Genomic DNA, 23,330 nt, shown 5'->3' with positions numbered 1-23,330 from the left:
TCCTTACATTTAGATTTCCTTTCTAAACATTACTGGGGGGGGGTGAGATATCTAGGTGGCAGATAATTTTTTATTCATTAAAACTTACTACCTAGTTTCAATCCCAAAAAAAAGAGGTAATATGCTTTCTGTTTGTAATTAGGTTGACAGCTGCCCACTATGTAGCCTGATCTGTTGAGATGGCTTCTGAAAAACTTCTTGCCTGGACTGGCCTTAAACTACAATCCTGATCAGCTTCTCAAGTAGCTTGGATTAGAGATATTAACCACTGTGCTTAGCTTTGCCTCCAACTATTGATCCTTCTGTGTCACCTTCAGAATCATTGGGATTACAGTGCACACCATGCTCAGTATAAATCTTTATAAATACTTCATTAACATGTAGCCCACTTATCTTGAAGACCTCTAGCCTACACTTAATATGTGGTTTTCCTTTCCTTTTAAGATGCAATTAAAATGGCCCACGTCCATCTTCTATTAACAATAGGAAAGTCAGTGCCTTTCATGGATTCCCCAAGACTTTCAGGTAGAGAGATTTGCACTTCTCTGTCTACCTCCTTTTACTTATTTATTTATTCTTTTGAGACAGAGTGTCACTATGCTGCCAGGCCTGGCCTTCGATTGCTGGGTTCAGGTGACTATCCCCTGCTTCAGCCTCCTAGTAGCTGAGTAGCCATAGGGAGTACTAGGAGTGCAGGTATGCTGCTCCACCTGCTTTTGCCTCTTACTCTGAGCTATTGCTGCAGCTAATGGTGACCTCACTCAGATCACTGGTCTCCACAGAACAGTTATACTGCACATCACGCCACCCTATTATCCCCATAGCTGAACCCAGCAGACATGATCTCTTGCTCTTGCCTGTAGGGCTGTTGGGTATTGTTGGTGGTGGGGTCTGTTCTAGGCTTTCCTCCTGAGATGTCCCTAAGGGAGTTGCTTCCACATGACAGCGACTAGTGGCTACCGCAGAGGAAGCTCACTGCAGGTTATTTTCCCCAGAAGAACTTGTGTTTGTGTGGCATTGATCACAAAAAGCCATATGGCCATCTCTTCCAGGAGAAAATAGAAGAAACAGGTCCTGCAGGACAGTCTTCACTAAACTGCCCTTCCTCCCCCTCCTCAAGCCAGGCTGTCCTTCATGTTACACTTTTAATCAAAGCATTGGGTACTCGAGAAGGTCATATGGTCTGGAGCACTGAGCATTTAAATTTAGTAACTCCCAAAAATGCACCGATGATTCTAGCTCAGTGGCAGAATGGCTGACTGGCTTTCTTTGTCTAGGACTTCAGGGTTTGCCATGCTAGCAGGTGTCTCTGATTGTCCTTATACTTTCCATTATTTTTCTATTTGCTGATGGTTTACCATGTGATTTTTTTGTTACTTTCTCTACAGGACAATGTATCCCTCTGTTTCATTATCTCTTTCCATTCAAGGTCACTGGTATCTCACATAGCTCTAAATACTTGTAGTGGAATGGCTTATCTGATATACACCTTACTATTTTGAATCTGTCAAAATGGTATATATATATATAAATCTGTCCTGATGGTATATTGGGAACATGTAGATAATGAGGAACGTGTCTGAGTCTAATTAATCAATCTATACAACTCCCTAATTGTCCTCTTCCCTGTCCCAAACCTCTATAATCTGTCAAGGACTAAAAAAAATATTCATCTCATCCGTTATCTTTGTAAACTTGTTGTTTTTCATGTATTCTTGGGGGTTTTGATTTATATGTGCAGTCTAATACTAGGTTATTTGATACATAATATTGTTTGATTTTTTTTTAGTATAAATATCTTTGAAGGATTTAGAGCTCTTTTTTTCTTTTCTTTTTCTTTTTCTTTTTTGGTCAGTTGTGGGGCTTGAACTCAGGATCTGAGTGTGGTCCCTAAGCTCTTTTGCTCAAGACTAGCACTCTACCACTTGAGTCACAGTTCCATTTCTGGTTTTTGAGTGGTTAATCAAAGATAAGAGTTTCATGGGGACTTTTCCAGCTGGGTTCAAACCACTAAAGGATCTAGAGCTTTCTACTTGGAGTTTTATTGTCTATAATGTATGTCTTGTAACTCCTCGTTTGTTTAGTTGCATACTTATTTCAATAATTTTTGTTACTCAGTCTATGACTTCATTATAGAAAAATGTCTTTATTAGTAGCTGGAGATGGATTTGCAGACATTTTTTATTTACGTCTTCACTTTTATTTACATCTTCACTTTTATTTGCATCTTTTACTGTCTGCATTCAACATAGCATTGGAGTCCACTTGTGTTCCTGGCCATGTCAGATTACTGACACTGGCATTCTGGTTTGAAGGAAGCATGAAATATTCACACAGGGATGGTTTGGTGTGAAATGGTGTAACATTTGAGAATCAGCTTTCCTGTCACTGTGGAAGGTGGCTAAGCTTTCTAGAGATATAGACCCTGAGCTGGGTGGAAGGCTAGCCAAAAGGAGGGGTACAGCGTCACCTTCCAGTCCATGAGCTGTCTCTCCTCCAGTGCCTGCTTCAGCCACTTTTCCAGCCTCTCCTTCAGTCTCATGGGTCTTGCGATAAGTCATTGTTCATCCATCCTCTGCCTGTAAGGTAATTACCAGTGGGATTCTTGAAGCTTATAGGAGTTATTCATTGGCTTTGTGTGTCAGTTGACATTGACTTTTAGTGAAAAGTTGTGGGAGGGTGAGATGTGGATTGTTAGCCAGACAGTATGTTAAACTGGAATTCCTTGCAACATTTGTGATCACTTTAAAGAGTCTAGTCTTTCTTTAGTAAAGATTTGTGCTTTTGTTTATGGGTAGGTCTCCTAAGTAGTGCTTAACTTGAAAAATTAAACAAGCTATTGAAGCTACTGAAGACCTCACAGGAGACTAGTTTGGAGTCAGATATACCAGGCTCAGTGTCAGCTGTGTTGCTCATTAGCTGTGTATTACAGAGCAACTTGCTGAAATCATGGGCGAGCCTCTGTTTCCTTTTCTAGAAAAAGGATAATAATTCTCACTGTAAAGAATGGAAGTCAAGCTGGGCACTGGTAGCTCACACCTATACTCCTAGCTATTCAGGAGGCTGAGATCTGAGGATCACAGTTCGAAGCCAGCCCGGGCAGAAAAGTCCCTGTGAGACTCTCCAGTAAACTACTCAGAAAAAGCCAGAAGTGGTGCTGTGGCTCAAGTGGTAGACTGCTAGCCTTGAGCAAAAGAAGCCTCAGGACTGGCAAAAACAAAACAAAAAACAAGAATGGGAGTGAAGGGTTGAGGATGTAGCTCAGCATATTGTGTGCTTTCTTGTCATATGTGAAGTGCTGAGTTCAATTCCCAACACTACAGACAACCAAGGATATAGTGAAGAGCAGAGGCGATGTGTGTGTGTGTGTGTGTGTGTGTGTGTGTGTGTGTGTGTGCGCGCGCGCATGCGCACGCACACATGCATGCATGTGTGTATCTGAATCTGAGAGAATGAATCTGTTCCAAGTCTTGCTCTTTTGGCCTCCAGATGGGGAGAAGCTGAGTTCTTACAGAGAGGGAATCAGAACAGGGAACCTGGGAGAGAGACGTGAAAGCAGTGTTAGTCTTATCACAGGTATGACTTCCCTCTCCCCTGGGCTGTGTACGCATGAGCATCCTGGATGGACTAATGATTCTATTTTCAAGATGAGATTATTTAAGTTAACTTTTTTTTAAAAAAAAGCAAGAGTGTGGAGAAATAGATTTTCTTTATGTCTAAAACAGGGAAAGCATTCATAAGGTTTTCTAAACTGGATAATGTCTTCAAAGACATATGGAAGGTTCTAGAAGTAATATAATAGACTAGATAGCTGATCTCATTACATAGAACTGTGTCAAGTCTTATTTGGTTTAGAAACATCAAGTGGATGTGGTGACAGACTTCGAGGACAGTCATGCTTACACCCTGAACCTGGAGGGGTATTTTGCTGAGATATTTAAAACCCCCAGGCCAGTACGGGCCAGGAGCTGTCATAACATTTCTGTCTCCTCATTGGCAGCAGGAGCAGTTTAGATTTCACCCTAATGTGAGTTGTCCCCTAGAGAAAGCCAAAGTAACCCATGCTATTTCAACTTGACATTTTGCCAGAGTGGGATGGTTAAAACTTCAGACCTCCACTCAGCTGGGTCCTCCTTATTCCAGCCCCATCCCAACCTCTGCCTCTTTCACTTACGCCTTTGTGCCTATGGAATCCTCCCTCCTACACTGCTTTTTTCTGCATGATGGGATGGACGCCATTCCTGGCTGTCTGATTGTTCTTTGCTCCCCTGCAGTCAGCCTCCCTGGGCTTTGTGTTTTATGGCTTCTTCCTTTGTCTGTCCCACCCTCCTGAGGGGAGAGAGTTATGTCAGCCTTATGTGTTAAGAGGGGGAGCAGGGAGTGGGTTTGGAGGCGACATGGGCAGAGAAGAAAGAAATTGAATATTAATATTTGCATAGTAATGTTGAGGTTGTCAGGATGGAGTGACAGGAAGGGAGGGAGCCTGGGGCAGGGGGCTGTGGGGGAGGGAGGTTGAGGTTTGGAGAGAAAGGCCTGTGGGTAGCTGTGCATGGAGTGTAGTGAATCAGAGAGGAAGGGAGATTTCAAAAAAGCACTGCTGGGATCTATATTTGTCATGTTTGAGAAATTCTACCATAGGATTTGAGATGTTTTAAATTTCCAGTTGCATAACTAGGGCATATTTCCAGGAGTAACCCAGGTGTGTGTCTGTCTAATTAAAGTCTAGTCTTACTGGTCAAAAGTCATTTGTTTTTCAGTTAATTATTTTGCAAATCCCAAGTCAGAACATTGTGTAGGCTGGAAGGATTTTATTCAGAGTAGCTATTAGGTCCTTAATTCCCCGATCATGTGTCTCACTTGGACTTCTCCATAGTTATTGCCAATAATAAAGCAACTGCAATAATTGAGTGGTTGGATAAAGCACCAGTAGGAATGAAATCCTAGCTAATACTGTTTGAAATTCTACCAATGAAAATCTTAAAATTATTTCCCTACTTGTGCTTGCTAGGCAAGCACTCTCTACCACTTGAGCTATACCTGCAGAATTTTTGGCTGTTATTTTTTTTTTTCTGGTAGGGTTTCATTTTTGCCTGGGGCCAGTCTTGAGACTTCCCACCCCCTCTTTCTCCTGAATAGCTGGAGTTATAGCTGTGAACCAACACACCTGGCTTGTTTTATGTTATAGGTTCTCAGTAACTTTTTGCCCAGGGTGGCTTTGAACCATGATGGTCCCAATTCTTAAGTAGCTGGGATTACAGATATGAGTTACTGTGCCTTCAAAATTCTGTGCACCTAGAGGATGACACTGTTAAAAAGGAAATGTACTCACCACCTGACTTACGTAACTGTAACCCTCTGTACCTTTACAATAAAATTTAGAAAAAAAACTAAAAAAGAGTGAAAGACAAACTTTTAATTTCTGCACACTTTTTGAAGGTGATTTCACAATGTCCAGAATAAGAATTCATCCATTCATGAAAATTCAGCAAAACTTCATTAACCCTCTATAATACTGCTATAAATTGTTCTTCAGCTTCTAGGGATGGAAGAGGGGTCAGCATGTGATTTTTTTAGGGCTGTTGGTTTATTTCAGATAAAATACATATTCAAGTGAGTCAGGAAGAGGGTTCAGATACAGGTTGGCTTGGGTAGTTAGAAGACTGAGTACACTCATGTGTTATCTATTGAAAGGAAATATTCTCAGAACTACATTGTTAGCTGACTCCAGAATTGTTCAAAAGCATAGTGCATATTTATATACTTCTATACACTCCTGGTACAGCCTGCTACACATAGGCTACTATATGGTGTACCCTGTACAAGTTACTATGCTAAGTCCTGTAGGCATAGTGATACAATGGTAAGTATCTGTGTACCTAAACATAGAAAAAGAACAGCTCAAATGTAAGACAACAGGAGTTTTCAACCCTAGTTTTCACCCCTCTCATGGGATCATCTGCATATCTGTGGTCCATTATGGATGGCAGTGCTATCATGTATTGTATACATAGCCTGGGAGTTTTCAGATGAACCATTTTGTCAAGATTCTGTTTGTTAGGTGACCCTTAGGGTCTCCCTTAATCTATCCCTGTCCAAAATTTCACAAGCATATTCCGAAAGATACTCATTGGCTTATTCCAATGGGATCCCCTCTCCCCTTCTCTAAGATCTCTATGTTACTCCTGACTGTCTACTTCAAAGACCTCTCTGGGCTATACTTCCTGCCTCAGATCTGAATACTAGGTTCAGCCCATTGGTGGATGCAATGGGCTAAGGCTCCTATTTGGAAAACTGGGAGTGGGGCAGTTGTAGAGAGAAAAAGTACTGGGCTGGCACTGGGCAGTCAATCCTGCAACTCGAAGCCATTCCTGATAACATAGGTTAATCATTTGGCTGTTACTAGTTGTTCTTTGTCTTCTTTGTGCAAAAAAACTCGTTTTTTTCCCCTTGAGTTTATTTGTGTGCTCATCTGCTGGTTGGTTTGGGTTGTTAGTGGAGTCCCACTCCAGTGATATGCTGGGAATCTTGCTAGAGAAGGGGTCTTTAGCATGCTGGCATGTGTTGGGGGAAGAGATGGAAGGCTCCTCCAGGAGGAGTGGGCGGAAGGCACTGCCGAAGCCAGGCCCAGGCTTTCTAATTCTAGAGCTATGAACAGACTGGTTTCCTTGACAACAGAGATGAAGTCTGCTCATCTGCTGCTCAGGATGGGCTTTTGTGTGTCTGTGGAAAGCTCTGGGACTTGGGGACAAGAAAGGCAATCCTTTCTTTATCAGTGCAGCAAGCCATTTCTGAAAATGTGCCAACCCTTACTGTATTATTAACAACATTAAAACCTTCCTAGGTGGCACAGAAACAGCAGTTATGTAATCTGCAAATTGGGAGCCCAGATATAGAGTCTTTCATTCCTTTCCACTGTGTTGCCTCTGATCCTTAATGTATCTTACCAGACGCTTACCACTTTTTTGATAACCTGTTTTAAAATATCAAATATGTAGTCACCCTTACTGCAAAAGACCACATCAATAGCATTTCTTCCTTTGTCCGCTAGCAATGATTTATGTGGCGAGGCTGCTGGGAGGAAATTAAAATCAGCACTTGACAAGCTGACATTGGCTCAAACTTGAACATGTCAGACGGCATCCTTTGCAAAGAGTCAGGGATCCAAACCCTCATTCTGATGCAAACCAGAAGACTCTGGCTAACAGACAGTTGGTTTGCTTTACCATCAGGCTTGATCTCAAGGCAGCACGTCTTGATCTTGGCTTGGTGTTTTATTCATGCACCACATTCCCTTCCTATGCATAATTAAAACCTCCTCAAAAAGCAGCCAGGGATCACAGGGGAGAAGATGAGCCAGCAGTGATTTCACATCTCCCTGCAAGAAGCAATATCTGCTGCCAGAAAAACTCAGGGCAAAGATTCTGCAAAATTGTAGCCTATGGCAAACCAAATGGAGATGGGCCTCAGACCTTGGGCTTATAAAAATAGCCAATTTGTTCAAGCATGTCTTTTTTTCAATGTCTGTGTCAGTGCATGGAATTCTTGAACGCTAAATGATACAGATGGGAGACTGTGAGCAGGACTGACTATGATGAGATGGGAAATAATTAGCAGAGAAAGGTACATTCAGACAGATGGAGGACCAGAGATAGAAGTTAGAGCTTGATACCTTTCTATCAGGCATTTCAGTGATTCTTCTTGTGACATAACACTGTGGCTCTAATTTAACTCCTACATGTTTCCCTTTCCTCTCACTAGCTGGGGTGTGAACTGTGGCATTCTAAAGCTCTCTACACAGTTCCTTTGTTTACTTCATGTCCCCAAAGGAGAGCCACTGACTTCCATAGGCAAACAGTGGCCTCAGCCTAGAGGTAGCTTCAGTCTGCTGAGCCCTTTGTCTGGAGCAGACCCCTCTACCCTCGTGAGTTTGCTGCTCTGGCTCTAGACAGGGAGACCTTCCTGTCCTACCTCCCACACTCCTGCAGGCCATCTGAGGATGCCTCAGGGAGATCCAGGACCAGATTCTCCATCTCTTAAACACATCCGGTGCTTTTCCCCCATGACAAAGCCACTTCAGTGCGGCAGTGGTGTGTGTGTGTGTGTGTGTGTGTGTGTGTGTGTACATACATATGTGTGTACATGTATGCCAAAGCTCAGGAGAAGCTTTGTTTTGCATAGGTATGTGATTCACTAACCCCAGGGGCTTGTGACATTTCTGTCTCAGATAGACAGAAATGAATGGCTGACTCGTGGTACGCCTCGCATTGGGCAAGTGTGTGGATCTGAGTGTTTGTAGGGTGGCTTTAAGAAGTAGTGTCACTGGTTAATTCCAGAGCTGTTTCTGGTTAGTTAACAAACATGAACTGTAAAGACCTAAAGGCCTCATATTGTTGGGCTTTGTGCATATGTGTGTTTGGGTTTCTTGTTTTTTGTTTTTGCTACTTCTTGACTTAGTTGCAAATTACTAACTTTATTCTCCCTTCCTACAGAATTATGTCTGGTTGTCACAATCACCTGTGCTGCTTCATGCTCTAACCCCATGTATGGAGGCTGGGGGTGGAGGTACTGAAAATATGGCCATAACTATCGCCTTAGGGAAATGAGTCCAACAGAATATCTGAGATTTCTTTTTTGCACACGGTAATTAAAAATTAAAAAATGAAGAGTGAACAATCCCTCCCATGCGTCCTCCAGGACAAATTTCCCCATGTGATTTTCAATACAAAACCTGCTGCCTGGTTAATGATGAAAAGGTTTGGTTAAGGGTGACTGAAGGTGGTTGTACACAGGAAAGACATCCTGTGTTTTCTGATGTGACATGCGTGGGCTAGCCACTGAACAGATGCCTAATGAGGAGAGGGACCCAGGGGAGCAGCCGAGAGCCAGCAGGGTTTGGCAGCATCTCTTGGGGTGGGGCGCTGGTGTGGGGGGAGGTTCTGTTGAGAGCTCTGGTCTCTCCCCAGGCATTAAGACCAAGCAGCTGCACATGCTCAGTGTCCCTGGGGGCAAGACTGATTAGAAGGACCTCAAGTGTCACCTCACTGTCAACCATTGCATTGCATTCACTGAGCCCATTCTGATGAGCATTTCTCAGGACAAATCTAGGTGTTGGGGGTACACTGATGAACAGACTTCCAATGGAGTGGCAGAGATAACCTGTCTGAGATCTATGCTATTCTCAGAATTTCAGGAAAGTTTTTGCACGATGAGCTTTCCCCCAATATCACTCTTTCCCCCAATATCACGCTTTTCCCGCATCACGTTGTCTTTGAGGTTACTTCTGTTTCTACTTCATTGGCAGCCTTCTGCTATGTCTTCTTTTCCTACAAAGAGGAAACAGCCATGAGATGGGAGGAGCTGGAACAGTGACAGGAAGTTCCAGATACATCCTCACTCTTTGGTGCCCATCAAATTCTAAGGACTCCTGTTTCCTAACAGTCCAGGGGCCCAGGCCCTGCTGTTATGTTAAAGGAAGGAGGCCCATCCTCTCTGTGTATCTCTAATTGCTGTCTTAGTAGATTCACATTGATGTTGGATGGGTGAAGTATCTCCCTGGAACACTGGCTTTTAAAAATAGGAAATTTAGCTAAATTTGTAAATGATCAAACTTCAGGCAAAAAGGAGTGAGAGAAGATGTTTAGGTGGCTTGGTGATATTTGGGGCACAAGACTTGGGTCCCCACTCCACATCTGTGTTCAGTGAGTTTCACAGACCATGTCATTTTGCCCTCTGCAGACGCGTGTGTGTGTGTGTGTGTGTGTGTGTGTGTGTGTGTGTGTGTGTGTGTGTGTGTGTGTGTGTGTGTGTGTGTTTTGGAGTCTGCTTTGAAGAGTGTATTTGTCCAAGGGCTGGATGTAATGTACTCTTTCCCCACATCAGCAAATCACACTCGACTTCTAACACCACTCCATTCTCACAGAGGGAGAGAGATGAGGTATTTCACATACACTATCCCAGGGCTGTGATTTGGGAGAGAAATAGGATTCATTTTCTTGACACTATCTTTCACCAGTTACAAGTGGTAACAATTGCCTGTGGGACTCTTGAGAAATTGCGAAGTGTTAATTAGCAGAAGCACTGTGTATTTAAAATATATGGGATATTTAAATAACTATAAAATCAAGTCTACTTTGCAAAGTTACAAAGCCATCTGGTCCAAAAATCTGCAGCCTATATTGAGAGACATTTCTAAATGTTTTTAGAATGGTATTTCATACCATTTTGTGTCCTTAGAAATGGAACTGAAGGCTGGAAGCAGGCTATGAGCTGATTGTGGCAAAGCCTGGTGTACTCCAATTGCTCCTAGGTTTCCAGAGGGCCTGTTGGGAGTGGAAGGACTGGCTGTGGCTGTTCCTCAGAAGTCACATGTTTCAAAATGGTTGACTCCAGTGACTTGGCTCTCCTGAATTAATAGTAAAAAGGAAGTATGTCCTTCCATATTTTGAACAAGTACAGAGGACTGACACTAAGAAGCTCAGTTCCGCCACTAACCATAAGTACGTTTGTTTTCTTTTTACACAAATCACATCCTTTTTGACCTTGTTTTTTTTCATAGGTTGAATGAAAAAGCAAAGGAGGGTTGGGTTGGGCTATATCTCAACCAGGATCCAACAAGGGAAATACCTTTTTCAAGTATCTCAACAGAAGGAATTTTATGCAGGCAGTTTGAACACATAAGAGAAGAGCTGAAAACAAACAGGACATGGTAAAGTCACCCTGAGAGTTGTCCCAAGGACGTCTCCACCTTGAAGCTGGGGACTAGGATGGCTGTTTGGAAGCTGGAAAACGGCAAGTCTCTCTATTAGGTGTTGGGGCTATCTAGATGCCGCTTGAGCTTCAGCATGAGAGAGGAAATGTTCTGGCATCTTCCTCAATTCTGGGATCAGTGTTTCTCCCACTAGCCCTACCCCAGCAGCCTGGGAGCCTGCAAGGGGCAGTGGGAAGACTAGGTGATATAGGCCCAGGAGAGGTCACCTTTGCTGGCCTGTAACTCTGCGATTCAGTGAGAGCTGGATACTCACATATCCTTGAAAGTTTATTGGGAAAAATCATACCAACAGGCCCTAATGATTTTTAATGAGACCTCCCTATTCTCACCATCAGAAATATTACCTATGGTACCTGTGTTTTTCTGCATTGGACTTGCCTACCTGGAAGACAGGACAAGCCTTTAAGGGAAGTGTCTATGTTGGAGGGTATTGGGGGGTGGGGGAGGGGGGAAGGTACAAGCTAGAGAGAAGATGAGAAAGAGGAGACAGGACAAGGATTATGCCTGTGTGTGGAGTGGGACAGATGAGGCCCCAAAAGCGAGAGGTCAAAGGGCTTTCCCTGAATAGAGAAAGTTACTGCTTGTGTAAGCTAAACTTCATCACAAAGCAATCCACAATGCAGTGGTGTTCATAGCAGTTTTTTCCCAGCATATTTAACACACTTTCACACAAAGCACCTTTTCCATTGAGTGTCTTCAATACCTGTGAAACTGGATTTGATATCTGCTCACTGAATGAGGCTCTTCCTTCCAGGACTCAGGTGTGATTTGCAGCCACCCTGATATCAGCTCACAACCCACTCTTTTGGCCTGAGGGAATTCAAGGTGCTAAGCACCCCTCTTCTTTGGGTTTGTAGCTGGGTGTACTTGCTTTAAGGACGTCTTCTCAGCTCTTTCCACTTTGGAGCCATCATTTGCAGACAGGCATTAGAAATGGCCCCAAAAGCTACATGGAAACAAAAAGCACATAAGGTTAATATGAGGCTTATATATAAATTATATGTCATGAGGTCCAGACAAAGAGTGCTGCTGCAGCTTTAAGGATAGACTTAAATGATGAGTAGAAGTGAGTTGTAAAAACTCAAGGCTTTTGCTTGACTTTCTTCAATGTGGAGTTGAAAGTGTGTATGAAATGTGGAACAATATGTCTTACAAGTCCACTTTTCTTTGCTATTGTTATCCTCAATCCTGACAAAGCTTCTGTTAACACAAGGACCCTAAATTTCCACATTCTTCCTTAAAGATTCCATCCTCTTGTTTGCCCCCATCTTACTTCCCTGTTAATTTGACACGTGAAAGATCAAAAGAACCAATGAAACACAGCAGGCACTTCTTAGAATTGAGGAACCATGTCCTCTTGTTCCTGCTGCTATCACAAAATATAATAGGAGTTTATTTGGCTAACCAAGAAGGGCACATCTGATGAAAGCCTTGCTACCTCGTAATATAGTGGAAGGCATATCACATGGCAAGAGGACAAAGTTAGGCGGACTAAGGAGGTAGTTCAATGGTAGACGTGCACAAGACCTTGGGTTTGATCCCTAGCACTTACAATACGTGTAAATGTATACCAAGTGAAACCTTTTCTTCTTCCTTCCTCTTTGTGTCCTGTCCTCCTTTCCCTTCTCCCTTTCTTCCCCCTCTCCTTCCCCCCACCCCCCACCAGTACTGGGGTTTAAACTCAGGGTTTCATGTTCTATTTATTTAGTTGTTGTTGTTGTTGATTTTTTTGTTTTTGCTCAAGGCTGGTGCCTTACCACTTAAGGCACATCTCTACTCTTGGCATTTTTCTGTTTAAGATTCTCTCAAATTTCTCTCCTTAAGCTGGCTTTGAACCTTGATCCCTCAGATCTCAGTTTCCTGAGTAGCTAGGAATATAGGCATGAGCCATCAGCACCTAGCCTTTCATTTCTTTCATAGTAAGGGCCTTGCTATGTTGTCCATGGTGGAATCACACTTCTAGCCTCAAGTGATCCTCATACTTCAGCCTCCATTGGTACATGCTATCACATCTGGCTGAACTCATCCTGTTTTGTCAGAAACTATCTCACTGGATATCCAATCCACTCCTGAAACAATTGCCTTAATCCATTCATGAAAGCAGAGTCCTGATAACCTAACTACTTCTTAGAGATATTATCTCTTAATATTGTTACGATGGTAATTAGTTTTGTTTGGTGTCCCTCCCTCCCTCCTTCCTTCCCTTCCTCCCCCCTCCTTTCTCCTTCTTTTCCCTTTCTCTCTTCCTCCTTTCATCCCTTCCTTTCCTTTCTTCCTCTCTCTCCCTTCCTCCCCCCTTAATTTTCTTTCTTTTAGAAATAGAGACCAGAGCCTCATGCATACTAAGCTATAGCTCTATCTCTTGAGGTGCACTCCCAACATTAAATAGAAATTAATTTCAACATAGGTCTTGAAGGGAGCCTTCAAATCATAACAGAAGACAAGGGGCTAAAGAGAATGGAAAAGTGGGATGTTCATACTTAAATCATTTTTTGGTCTGACTCACCTACAGAGATGAGTAATCCCAGATAAAGAAGGCAGGTAGGTTCTAGAATGAAGGATGAGGTGCTAGAGATTGAAAAGACCAAGTAATAAAGGGAGTAGGCAAGGTGAGACCTGAGCCCAGCCACAGAGCAGTGCTGTCACCTGCTGGGGTAGAGGAGCTGGTCTTGTCTGATCAGAGAGCTTCATGTGGAGCAAAAGTGAGGGCTGACACTGTGAAGCTTGAAAGCCAAGATGACTATCCTGTTGTCCTGAAAGAAAAGTCACAGTGCCACTGCTTGCCTGAGCCCATGGCAGTCTCTGGAGATCAATCCCAGTATTCTTCCTAATTGAATCAGAGAAGCACTCAACCTCTTTAAAGTGTCTGCTACTGATTGATTGGAGTCAGTACCTGACCCAAAGCCTTGGGACTGTCTTGAGCATAGACCATGAAAAGTCATGGATGATTTTTGTGAAGCATATTAGAAATACAATCATGTGTTATATGGCCTGGGTTGGGAGAGCCCATGCTGTGAAAATTCAGGGTAAGAAATATCTGCCCACTCCTGCACTAGATCAGTGGTAGGCCAGCTTTTTGTTGGTTGGCTGGTTGGTTTATTTTCTTTTCACATTAGCAGTATTAGTGGGCAAAGTTATTCCCACCTCATCCTGGGGTGTTTGTGCCCACAGCCTCTCCTCCCTGTCTACTTCCCTGATTATTGTCTCGTCCTGAAAGAGCTCAGGTTACACTAGAGGCAAGTTCTCATCTCCTTTTTGATCAAGGGTTTTTTCTTTATAAATATATTAAGATAAAAACAATGGTTTATTATTTTAACAGGTGCATTGAAATTAGGAAAAGAGGATTCTATTGACAAGTTTTCCATTCTCCTAGGAGTTGTTCTGATCCTGGAGATATAAGCCAGAGATAAGGAGGGTTTTAAAAAATTGTTTTCCTGACTAAAAGGTCAAGACCATCCCTGGTTGACCCTGTTAGAGTGTTGAGCTAGAGCAGTCAGAACTCATTAGCATTGCCTGGGTGAGCAGTTCAATTCAGAAGCATCGATTGAGCCCTGGGACAAGTGCCACAAAAGGTCAATGCCTTGCATCCACTCTTGATCCCATAGCTAAAAGCAGAGCTTCTGCATAGTCACAGTGAGTAACTACATCCACAACATCTTCCCCTCCATCCCAGCGGTTTCCTTTGTCACAACGGTGCTGCTGATGACAGGGTGCTTTTACACCCTTGCTACTCTAAATGTGGCATGGACTAACAGCAACAATTTCATCAGGAACCTTTGAGAAATGCAGAATCTTAGGCCCCACATAGACCCACTGAATCAGAATCTGTAGCTAGTAAGATCCTCAGGGGATCTACGTACACATTCATGTTGGTGAAGTTCAGGGACCCCTTCTGGAGGCCAGAAGTCAGAAATCTAGATGTCAGCAGAGGTTCACTTCCCCTATAAAGGCTCTACAGGAGGGTCCTTCCTTGACTCTTCTAACTTTGGTACCTCCTTAGCCACATCATCCACTCTCTGCCTTCATGCTTCTATGATATCTTCTCCTATTTGTACTGAGTCTCTCTCTGTCTCTGTCTCTGTCTCTCTCTCTACTTGTCTCTTATAAGGACTTACCATGGATAACCTAGATAATATTATATTAAGATCCTTATTTGAATCACACTTGCAAAGACTGTGACATAGGAGGTAACAGCTACAGTGCTTGACTCCATACCTGCACTATATGTGGAGTCAAGTGTGGGATTGGAGAGCAGAGACATAAATATCCTATACATGTATACACCTTCATGGGGAGCTGACAGGGTAAGTGTTGAATCCCCTGTGAAGAAACCACCCAGAAATGCCGTGAGACATTTCTCAGGAGACAACTTCCAGGGCTGCTATGTAAAAATATGCACACTGTGGAAAACTCGCCCAAGGTCACACAGCTGCAGAGTTCCTCACCCAATAACACAGAGTGGACTCAAATGGGATCCTAATGGGACAGGCCCTAGCCTGATGTCTGGAAATAGCCCATGCTGAAAAGTATACATTTATTCCACCTACCGGTTCTTTCATTTAACACTATGTGGCTCCACATTTCCCTGAGGTAGCATGCAATGGCTAATGTCATGTGAATGTGCATCATCAAAGAAGTTGTTAGACAGGATTTAATATGTCTCTATCACTTGGCCCATTTGGTCTGTTCTATTCTTTGGACTAACACATTTCATTTGTTTACTAACTAGTACATGAAGCCTCACTGAATTTGGTTCAAATGCTCTCTGCCCTTTCTTTGAGTGGTCAAGGGTAGGGTCCCCCTTGCATTTACCCACTTCTTACATACTTTATGAATTTTAGTCTTGGTGTTCAGGCTTTACTATTTTCTTCTCAGATTGAACAATCTCACCCCCAACTCTTGTGTTTTACACTTGTCCCCCAAGAAGCACCAGAAGCCCCTCTCAAGGCTTGAGTATGTCAGGAGATGACTGAACCAGCCTTTCACTGACTATTATAAATGGCTTGGCCAAAGACATTAAGGAGTTTACTGGAAAACCCTGCAGCCCAACCCAGGCATTCTTACCACTAATGCAAACAGCATTGTAACTACAACTGGAGACTCTAGCCTACTGTTCTCCTTCCATTTTCTGTGTTATAACAGAATATTATATCATGAAGAATAGAAGTTTATTTAGTTTATGGTGCTAGAGACTGGGAAGTCTAAGACCATACTTGCAGCATCTGATAAAGGCCTTCTTGTTGTAGAAGGAGAAGCAGATGCTGCACTGTGATCTTGGAGAAAAATGAGCCAATCTCATCCTTTTACCAAGAGCCCACTCTGGAGATAATGGCCTTATCCACTCATGAGGACAGTGCTCTGACATAGTAACCTCTTAAAGCTCCTACCTCATAATACTATTACAATGCCAATTAAATTTCAGCAGGAGGCAGGGACATTCAAACAATAGCAAGTACTCAGAAAGGCAAGTGGAACCGACCATTTAAAATGCTTATCATTTTCACTGTATTTGATGTCGGGGCCCTGCATCTTTTATATACATTTCTCTAATTTGGGGAGGGGAAGGGAAAAAACAAAATGCTTAAATAAGGATTCAGGTTAATCCATTGTAACAATGAGATGTACAAGACACTATGTTGAAAGTGAACTTTACAACTTCGTGAGGGGTCGGGGAGGGGTAGTTGTGGAGGTGGGAAAGGAAGGGATGGTAGGGGAAAAACAAAGGAGGAGGCAACAATGCTCAATAGGAAATGTACTCGGTACCTTGGTCATGTAACTGTAACCCCTCTGTACAATATTCTTACAATAAAAAACATACAAAAAAGAATAAATCATTTACCTCAAAAAAAAAGTGCTCATCAGCCAAAAATCTGTGTTTATTACGGAAATCTAGCTACATGCTTAACCTTCCTGATTTTATTAAGCTCCATCTCACAAATAGGTTGGCATTCCCTTGAGAACATCGACTAGGCAACCAGCCCAGATGTGTGCTTGCTGACAAGATAGAATCCAGGCAGCAACTTACAAAATTAAGCCGTTACAATATCCGTAAGGATGGAAGTGGCGCTGTAGCTCAAGTGGTAGAGCACTAGCCTTGAGCTAAAGAGCTGAGGGACAGCGCCCAGGCCCAGAGTTCAAGCCCCACGACCAACCAAAAAAAAAAAAACACAATATCAATAAGTAATTCAAGAAATGATTTAATAGGAGCATCTAACATCTATTGAGTCCTTACTATTCCTCAAGCCTTGTGCAAAGCCTGAGCTTTTTGCATACTGTCTCAAACAATCCTGGAGGAAGGACTATTTTTTTTCACATTGTACAAATGAAGAACTTGAGGTTTGGAAAAATTAAGTTACAGCTAGAAGGATGTAGAGCTTGGATCCAAACCAAGGCCTTTAATGTTGGATTCGTACCATGGTGCTCCATGGTAGAGCCAGTTTCCTGGATCTTTAGGGTGGGAAGAGTTTTGGACTCCTCTTGAATAATTTACCATCCTTTGTAGTTTTTAATTTTAGTTCCTGCATCCCAACATTGAGAAAATACAAGCAGAATTAGATGGCAGATCTGGGAGGACTTTTGGAAGGATAATATCTGTTTGGGATGACCATTGGTTGAATATCTACTATGTATTAGTCCCTCTGGAATCTTTCTATTAAGACTTTTATTACCCAGTAAAGCAGCCATTGCATTTCCGTCTCATCTTTTCAGCTTTGGCCTTCTCATGCTGTGCTAGGCTTGTCTCATGACATCATGTTCCTGTTTCACAAGGAAGAGGCTCCTTCCTTGTCAGAACATGGATATACATTGAGTGAAAATATGTTTGGGAGCTTTGTTTATAAGTCTACCTGTTATCCAGGATCTCAGAATATAGTACTACAAAGGCATATAGACAGGTAACAAACCATGTCTGCCAATAGGCTGTTGAGAAGCTCTCCAAATTCTTCATGGTCCGTTTCTCTTGAGTCATCTTTTGGCTTCCTGACCTTGAAGATGACCTGAAGATGACACTAACATCTAACTTGGGTTCCTACACTTCATCATTTGTAAGATACATGTTCCCTGCATTAAATAAAATCTCCCAAACTGAAATATGTCCTCTGATCATAGTGATATAACTGGCAGCATTTTTTCTTTCTTAGCAATATTTAAGATAATGGTATATCAATCCATTTATACCTTAGATTTAAAAAACACATGGTAGTGCCAGCATTTGTTTATGTATTTGTTGATGGTCCTAGAGCTTGAACTCTAGGACTAGGTGCTATCTTTGAGCTTCTTTGGCTCAAGGCTAGTGCTCTACCACTTGAGCCACAGTGCTACTTCTGGCTTTTTGTGAGTAGTTTATTGGTGATAAGAGTCCTGTAGACTTTCTTGCATAGGCTGGCTTCAAACTGCAATACTCAGATCTCTCTTGTAGCTAGGATTATAGGCATGAGCCACCAGCACCTGGCCAGTGTTTATTTTTTTATCCCTCACTGTCAAATGTCTTCTTTGTGTTCACTGACTCAGTTCCACATTATCAAGTCACCAGTATCTGAAAGTTCCAAATTGTTACAAGGTTTATCTTTCATTCCTTCCTTATGTCTTACCAATAGTTTGTGGCATCTCAGGAAGTTATGAAATGGAAGGTCATTTGTTAAGGTTTGTGGTTTCACCTAATTATTTCCTTGGATCTGATGTTAAAATAGCCCAATCACTCTACTACCTAGAATGAATTTGGTTGAACTTTATTAAGTCTCCTGTGGAAGAAATACCAATTTTGTTACCTGACTGTAAGATTAAGCTGGCTTTCTTGGTAGTTGTCCTTTCATGTCTGACTGTTCACTAGGGCAATTGCTAGGACCATGTTGGTGCCAAAATTGCATAAAACATCACACTATATTTCTAAAAACACATAGTTTCCTGATCATCTTTTGCTATAAGCCATTTTTCCCTGAAGCTTATATTTTTTTGAAGGTCCTATCTTAGGAGACCTGATTTCACCTAATCTGAGAATAAAACTAAAAGAAAATAGAAGTATCTTGAAAAAAAATTTTAGAGGAAAGTAAGTCTGGAAGACTCAAAAGAATCATTTATCTCTGATAATAATCTGCTAAAACAATCAGAATAAAAATGTCAGAAACTATTTGATAGTCTTTATATAGTGTAAGAAAACATAATTTCTGAAAAATGGAAGAGGATAGTTATAAGGAGAAAATAAACAAAAAGGCCTGAAACAAAATTAGAGATTAGGGGAAATATTCAAAAATAAAATGTTAAATATAATAATTAAGGCTGGAAACATGTCTGGAAGCAGTAAAATATGTGCCTAGCAAGCACAAAGCCATGAGTTCAAATCCCAGTGGTGCCCCATCAAAAGAATTAAAATTTACTGCAATTTTGCTGAATTACAACAATTGAATCCTAGTATTTATGAGGCAGAGGCAAAAGGATCATGAGTTTGAGGGAGACTGTCTGGAAAAAAATCTAACAACATCAAATTGTTAGCATATAAGGAAAGGAAAAATATCAACAATGAAACTAGTGAGAAAAAAAAGTAATCAATCAGAGATTCAATGCATGGATAATTGGTGATCCTGAATAAGACAGTGGAATAAATGGAATGGAAGCAATAACTATACAGTTAATAGTAAACTATCTCTAGCTAAAGTGAAGGTGTGATTGTAAACTAGGTGCCGTAACAGCCACCTTAGAAACAGCAATGCTCAGTGGGCTTTCTTATATTTGGTGGCTACATCATCTCTCAGGCCTGGGAGCTTCTACAGGAGCCAAGGCCTGAGAAAGAGTGTGAAGACAGTACCTTTGATCTTATTGCTAGTCCTCTTTCTGTTACTGTAACAACTACTCTAGAGAAATCATCTGAGAAACAGGGTAAGTTATTGAGGTTTTATCTGTGACCAGTTGACCCCATTGATCTGGTCCCTATGGCCGCACAGTATCATGGTAGGAGTACATGATGGGTGGGGGAAGATCATTCACTTCATGGCTAGGTGCAGAAGAGAAGAAGAGATTGTGGAGGTTCTACCTTCACTCTTGAGGGGACATCCCCAAGTGTTCTAAAAGCTCCCATTAGTCCTGGATATTTAAAGGTTCTCCCAAACCTTTAATACTTGGACCTTTGGGAGACATAACAGATCCAAACTGGATCAGGTGAAGCTCATCACTTCTACTTCTGTTCCATGGCTTACATTCCATATGCTCCTGTCCAGAGAGAACAGGGGCTAAGGACTGTAGATGCCTAAGTAAGAGGAAGAGTGTTTGGGGGAACACATGGCGCTGTCTTTGACTCAAAAATATACATTGGTAGGAATAGCTCTCCCCCCTCCCAATATTCTCACAGTAAAAAAAAATAATAAACCCTACAGATTTATCAGGGAGAGCTGTGGAAAGTCAACAACATGTACCAGATTTTCTCCATCTCATTCCTGACATCCTGTGATGTCTCCACAAGGGTATCTGCAGCTCAGCAGTTCCCATGAGAGCCCTCAGAACCTCCCACCCAAGCCAGTTAGCAGGCCTGCTTCCCACCATCTTCATTTCCTGGGCCTAGCACCTGTCCCCCTCCTTCCTTCCTTTCTCTACACCCCCCCCCCACTCCTACCACCACCACCACACAAACAGCAAGTTGCAAATCACCCTGGAGTTATGACTTTTCAGACTTCTCCAAGGGAAAGAGGAGAGGATGGAGTCAGAATATCCTTCTATCCTAGATGCCACATGTCTTATTTTCTTATGGGTCCAATTAGTAAAACAAAATACTCCTAAATCCAAATAAAATGAAACCAACAAGCAACTTTGCACTTACTGTGCTAAAAGAGCATCTAGGCCCATTTCTGCTGAGCTAGGATATAGTTTATAACATTAGATATGGGGAACATATTGTCCAAGAGCTGCTTTTTAATTTCTTGGTTGTGAGTGGGGGGAAGAAGGGGATGGAAGGGCGTGAGGACCGCCTTGCCGCATGATTCAGTGCGATGCACATCTTTCTTTCATACTGAACAAATATTCTCAGATTGAGCCAAATAGAAGAATCCTTGTTTTATGTTTATTCTTGATTGAGTTCAAACTTTTCAACATGCAGATTGACTGCGTTTAGTTATAGTTTCACATAGAGGCAACAGGTGACTGCTGAAAAGGATCTGGGACTAGATTTGCAGACATCTAGAAGTGGAGAACATGCTTCAGAGGACAGTCAGCTCAATTAGCCTTTTGCAGAACTTTTATCTCTGTGGTCTCCAAGGTCAGCTGACCTTTTCACTGGAGGGGCTGTGTATAAGAAGGCTGAGCCCAGCTATCCTGCTTGTTCAGTGATACCTCTGTATCCCCAGGGCATTCTGAATGCCCCCTCTTTTCCCTTCATGAAGATATGAGGACAATTTGGTTAGTTTTTGTTTCTGTTTTGTCGGTTGTGGGGCCTGAACTCTGGGCCTGGGCGCTGTCCCTCAGCTCTTCAATTCAAGGCTCGCATTCTATCACTTGAGCCACAGTGCTACTTCCAGCTTTTTCTGCTTATGTGGTGCTGAGGAATCGAACCCAGGGCCTCATGAATGCAAGGCAAACGCTCTACCACTGAGCCATCTTCCCACCTTGAAAATTTGGTTTTGAGCCACCTGGGTTAAAATCCAACACTAGAGCCCCTAGGTTGGAAACTACCTGGAACCTTCCTGAGCCTTTGTTGGAGCACTGTCTACCTCTCCCCACATCAGATTTTATAACTATCTGCCCAAAAGTCCCAATCTCCACTGTGGGCCTTTGAGAGCTAGGTTTAGGAATTACACCCTTGGATCCCAGTAGTGAGCCAGTCCTGGCTTGGAGCAGATATTTAAGGAAAGAACTGTCTTTGAATCCAGATGAAGCAATGCTTAGAAGTGAGATTTCACCTTGCATCTCACTTAGCAGCCATGGAATCACAGGCAGGTGATCTGTGGCCATCTGACACCATTACAACCCACCTGTGGAGGGCCACCTCCTCCTCCTCATCCAGAAGCATGGCCCACCTTGTCAGAGTGAGTACAGAGGAGCCGCCATGCCTGACTCTTAATCTTTGTTTGTTTTTTGGTTGGGGGACAAGCTCAGCTCTGAGACTTTTTGCCAAGACAAGAGCAGAACCAAATCCCCAGGGCATCTACCCAGGGATTAAGCCTGGGCTTTGGGTAGTAGCCGTTATTGATTTCCATTCCCCACTCTTCTGTCAGCCCCCTGGCATCCACTTGCCTTCCCTTGAAGGAAGATGGAAAAAAGGTGAGAACAAGCTCTGGAACCAAACCCAGGCCCTGCCCTTAACCAGCTCTGTGACCCACATTCAGTTACTCAGTTTCCCAGAGCCTCAGATGTCTTCCCTCTCATGTCCAGTTCTAGTTCTGAATGATCACAACAGTGAATATCTGAAGAATTCAAAAACATGTGAAGACATGATGATAAGCGGAGGTGTGAGGGCCCTCTTTATCTGGACACACCAGACTGGGTGTGGCCAGCCCCTTATTCAACTGCCTCCATTTATTTTGTAAAACAGCAGCAGCAGCATGGCCATGAGTGACTCTAGTGTCATAGTCAAGGATCGGTGAGTTTGAGTTTTGACTCCAGGCCCTTGACTTGCAGCAGCACTGTGTTTCCTCACTCAGGGCTGACCTGGGAGGGGGCAGGGCAAGGCTGACAGGCTGGCAGCACAGAGTGGTCGCTGTGCCTATGGTAGTGGTGGGCAGCTGGGAAATGGCAGTCTGTGGCATCTTTCCTTTGGGGCTGTGGGTGCCAAGTTCAGGTCTGGAGACTGAAGTCACAGGTTGATAATCACCTACCCCTCCTTGGGTACACAGAGCTTAAGCAGATTTTAGGAAAAGGCCAGGTAACTTGGGCATCTGTTATTCTCCTTGTTGACCTTCTGTTCTTTCTACAGCAACAAGGAACAATCTGTTAAAATGTGATTTCATACTCCAATGGGCATATGTACAGGGAAGAAATTGCTCCTTGACAGGGTGTGTGTTCATGACTTACAGCCCCAGGATGAATGCCAAGCAGGGTCTTTGCTGAGGAGAGAAAGAGGTATGAGTAAGTGTTTAGACTGGTGATGAGTGTTCAGAATGGAGTTCTGGGGCCCTTTGAGCAGAGTGGTAGGTCCTGGATGGGAGAAGAGGGGGAGACAGAAGAGGGTCAGGTGGGCATTTGAAGAGCCCAGATGGTTATAGAGCCTGCTATGGGGTATGCTATGTTACCTATTACTTTGTCTTCCTATGTTCAGTGTTCCATTGTGGAGTTGAACTAATTAGGTATGGTCAGATGTCAGAGTTGTGTTTCAAGGTAGAAGAGTGGCTGGAGGGCCTAAAGGCACCAAGTTTAGCAAGCTATGACATAAACACCAGGTCACCTGCACACATGCCACCACCTAGCATCTTGGGCTGCTTGGGGTTCTGTAAACTCACCCAGGCCTTCCTCCTCTTTAGGAACCCAGAGCCTGGATAGACCTCAGGCCCATTTTGTTGGACTGACCAGATCTAATTTCCTAGTGCACTCTTAGTTACATTGATGGAGTTCAGTTAGCACCCTCTCAACACCAACCTAACCTTGG

The 23,330-nt window shown here is 42.9% G+C and overlaps 1 protein-coding gene and 1 long non-coding RNA gene across 5 annotated transcripts in view; one reads left to right on the top strand and one right to left on the bottom strand.

Annotated features, from left to right (window-relative positions):
* The window catches only part of Add2 (adducin 2), a 110,141-nt gene that overhangs the window by 36,105 nt on the left and 50,706 nt on the right, over positions 1 to 23,330 (top strand). Inside the window, exon 1 of one of the 4 annotated variants that reach the window (XM_069988918.1) lies at positions 22,271 to 22,328. The exons of the other annotated variants lie outside the window; for them this stretch is intronic. The gene's annotated coding sequence lies outside the window, so the exon portion shown is untranslated. Of the gene's footprint in view, positions 1 to 22,270; positions 22,329 to 23,330 lie in introns of those variants that run through there. 4 annotated transcript variants of the gene reach the window in all.
* LOC138804611 (uncharacterized) overlaps positions 5,456 to 23,330 on the bottom strand; it is a 28,343-nt gene continuing 10,468 nt past the window's right edge. Inside the window, exons 2-3 of the long non-coding RNA XR_011365306.1 lie at positions 11,472 to 11,714; positions 5,456 to 9,323 (exon numbers count right to left, since the gene is read on the bottom strand). This is a non-coding gene — a long non-coding RNA (uncharacterized lncRNA). The remainder of the gene's footprint in view (positions 9,324 to 11,471; positions 11,715 to 23,330) is intronic.

The sequence above is a fragment of the Dipodomys merriami genome, unplaced genomic scaffold (assembly GCF_024711535.1).
Source record: "Dipodomys merriami isolate MVZ:Mamm:240054 unplaced genomic scaffold, mDipMer1.0.p SCAF_37, whole genome shotgun sequence".
Classification (NCBI taxonomy): Eukaryota; Metazoa; Chordata; class Mammalia; order Rodentia; family Heteromyidae; genus Dipodomys; species Dipodomys merriami.
The sequence above is the reverse complement of the archived record's forward strand: the minus strand, read 5'-3'. Positions and strand labels throughout refer to the sequence as shown.